Source organism: Microtus ochrogaster, chromosome 1 (genome assembly GCF_000317375.1).
Source record: "Microtus ochrogaster isolate Prairie Vole_2 chromosome 1, MicOch1.0, whole genome shotgun sequence".
NCBI lineage: Eukaryota > Metazoa > Chordata > Mammalia > Rodentia > Cricetidae > Microtus > Microtus ochrogaster.
In genome coordinates this window covers 89,675,995-89,679,502 of record NC_022009.1, presented here as the reverse complement: position 1 = coordinate 89,679,502, position 3,508 = coordinate 89,675,995, and the positions used below count along the sequence as shown (strand labels likewise).

The following is a 3,508-nucleotide window of genomic DNA, read 5'->3' as shown; positions in this document are numbered from 1 at the left end:
TTCCTTCCTTCCTTCCCTTCCTTCTCCTCTTTCTTTAAGTTTTATATATCACTTTATATTTATTATATCTACTTATTTTTTGTGTATGTGTATGCACAAGCACACCCATGTCACAACATTCATGTGGTGGTCAGAGGGCAACTGCTGGGACCTGGTTCTCTCCTGCTATCTTGTGGCTTCTGGGGATGGACCTAAGGTCATCAGGGCAGTATGTAAACGTGTCTACCTGCTGGGCCATTTCACAGTTACATCTTTGGTTTGTGAAATACTCTTAACAGTGACTGTTAACCTTATGGGGTTCCTTGACAGAACCAGTTCCTTAGCACACTTGGGTATTTTCAGGGTTACTTACAGGTATATGAGTGACACTGTGTGGCACCTGTATTAGGGAAGTCACTTTCCAACTTGTACCTTGGTGGTCTGTGCTCTGATGTGCTCACTCTTTTCTGGAAGAGCTGTGTCATGTTCTCATGCGTGCTTTTCTCCTCTTTCCTCCTCCTTTCCTTCTCTCCTCCCTTTTTGCATTGAAATTTATAGTGATGATCAAAATACATATTTGTGTCCCCACATATTTACAATGGAGTGTATTATCTCAGCGTTTCTATAGTTCAAACTGCTTGTTTCCACCACTGTAGTCATATTTAGGAATAGTGTCTGCACTTGACTGTGCACACACACACTTTTCCAAGTCCTCCCTTTCCCTTTTCCTAGAGAAACCCACTTTCTTTAGGAGGTATGAGCTTTCCATGTCTTTGTAGTTCTCACTTAATGTGACTTTTACCATGAACCTAACACTCTCGACAATGTGTCTCTGCCCTCTTAACTCTTGTGTCTTTGCACTGGTAACCATTAAGTCTTTGATTATATGCACTCACAATGTACATTTTTGGAAACATTTTATTTTGTAACTATTTCCATTTTGCATTTTCTAATTTCTGACCTATTTTCTTCCACTTCTAATATATACAAAAGAAAACTAGTCAAGTCTGCTTTTTGCTAGTTGGTCTCAAGAGTTAGAGAATCTCTGTATGTTAACATTGTTTTATGTAATATCATTTTAATAGAAATGCTCATTTTGTGGAAGGAAGATGATTGATACTAATTTGGATGTTTTTTAGGAATCTTTTATACTCCTTGTATTGCATTTTAATATGACTAAACTTATTAATAAAGGGAGGAGAGTTGGAATTATAGTATGCTTTATCTTTTACCATTGTTCAATAAAAATATTTTTTGAATAGCAACTTTAGAGAAATTTTTCAACTCTCTTTTTCCAATATATATATTGCGATATATGTATTTTGATATATATCTTTTTTACACACACATACATATATAAACAAATAGAATAATCTTGGGCTTAATTCAGAATTAGAATTTTATGGTCATTCTTTTAACCCACTCACCCTTATGACAGTCCCACATGGATAAGATCTGACATTATAATTTCTGTTTTGAAAATGGGGTGAGTGACATACAGAGGAGCAATGTGCCCAAAGCTTCATTTCTAGAAAGTGCCAAATGTCTACTCTTTCCTCCACTTCTTTTCTTGTCTATAAATAAATTTGGAAAGTTCATTTTATTGTAGAAAATGTGGAGAGCCCTTGAGGGTTTAAAAGAAAAATTCTCTGCTCTCTGAAATTCGACATTATATTTGAGGAGAATAGGCAAGGCTCTAGTGTAGCTGCCTGTGAAGCACTTCCAAGCATGCGCACGACCCCGGGGTCCATCTGCATCGTTCTTGTGCACAATAGAGCGACACTATTGGCACAGAGGGAGAAAAGCATCGCATGTCTGCCTGGGTGCGGGGGAGGGAGAGATGAGTAGAGTGGGATATTAAAAAATAAGTGACTTTTTGAGCTGGAGTGTAAAGAGTAGAGAATGAGGAAGGGGATTCTTGGATTAGAGCTTCTCAAGTGATGGGACAGGAAGTTAGGCAGGACTGGGTCTTGAAGTCTTCCTGGAGCTCTAGCCTATGCTCCAAAAAGGGAGCTCTGCCGTTGTGACAGCAGTACACTGACCGACTACGCAAATTGCTCTTGGTCCAGAGTGGAGCAGGGATCGAAGTGAAGGAAAAGGGGGAGAAGGAACTTGTTAGGACACAGGACTGTGATTGCAGCTGCACGTGTTGAAACTTGAACCTCTTTCTTAGGATGTTCTCAGGAGCTGGGCCTTTGGAGGCAGTTAGGTCATGAGGCTGGAGTCTTAATGATGGGATTAGTGTCCTTCCAAGAAGACCCCAGAAGCTTGCTTCCTGCTTTTTCTCCAGGTGATGACAGAGAAAGAAAGCATCCCCCTGCAGCCAGGAACTCAGCTCGGACAAGTCTCTGAGTCTTCACCTTTCTATGGACTTTCTACCATTTAGAACTATGATAAACATGTTTATAGCTTATGACACTTGGTCTATAATTTATTATAGTAGCTCCAATGGAGACAAGACTGTTGGGAACAATAGGAACTCAAAGACGATGCAGAAAGCCTGAATTAAGGTAGTGGTAGTGAGTATATCCAAGGAATAGAGTGGGCATATTTGAGATTTAAAAAAAAGATTATTTATTTGAAACAAATAAGGGAGAAGCCCTTTCTTTTTAGAAGATATGCTCAGAATTCTTGTAAAAACACAAACATATTAATTTAAAATTATTTCTTCTGTTTTTTTCCTGGTTTTTCGAGACAGGGTTTCTCTGTAGCTTTGGAGCCTGTCCTGGAACTAACTCTTGTAAACCAGGCTGGCCTCAAACTCACAGGGATCCACCTGCCTCTGCTTCCCCAATACTGGGATTAAAGGTGTGCGCTGCCACACCCAGCCTGCAGCTCAGTCTCTAAAACAGTCTGTTATTATCACATACTCTGCGGTCAAGTTTCCCACATTTGGGGAAATGACAAGGGTCAGCATATTTCAAGGGCAGTGGATGAGCCTTGCCCTAGGAAAACTACCTTCTAGATTATGGTGTCTCCCCTGTTAGATTTTTTTTTCTGTATCTTCTTCCTGAACATCCATCTGGCATTGTCCTATACTCATATCCCCACCCTAGCATTGGCGGCCCTTCTTCCTTACCACTGGTGAGCTGCCCCACAAGACAGCACTGTCAGCTACAGCGTTAACTCCTCAGGACCCTGCATCCCGAGACAGTGCTGTTAGCTACAGCGTTAACTCCTCAGGACCCTGCATTGTGAGACAGCACTGTTAGCTACATTAACTCTTCAGGACCCTGCCTCAGAGACAGCACTGTTAGCTACAGTGTTAACTCTTCAGGACCCTGCCTCAGAGACAGCACTGTTAGCAACAGTGTTAACTCCTCAGGACACTGTACTACAGACAGCACTGTTAGCTACAGTGTTAACTCTTCAGGACCCTGCATCTTGAGACAGCACTGTTAACTACAGTGTTAACTCCTCAGGACCCTGCATTGTGAGATAGCACTGTTAGCTACAGTGTTAACTCTTCAGGATCCTGCATCCTGAGACAGCACTGTTAGCTACAGTGTTAACTCTTCAGGATCCTGCA

At 41.2% G+C, this 3,508-nt stretch overlaps 1 pseudogene; it reads right to left on the bottom strand.

The window, feature by feature from the left end:
* Positions 1–2,825: 2,825 nt before the first annotated feature.
* Positions 2,826–2,974, bottom strand: LOC113457004 (annotated as a pseudogene).
* Positions 2,975–3,508: the final 534 nt, after the last annotated feature.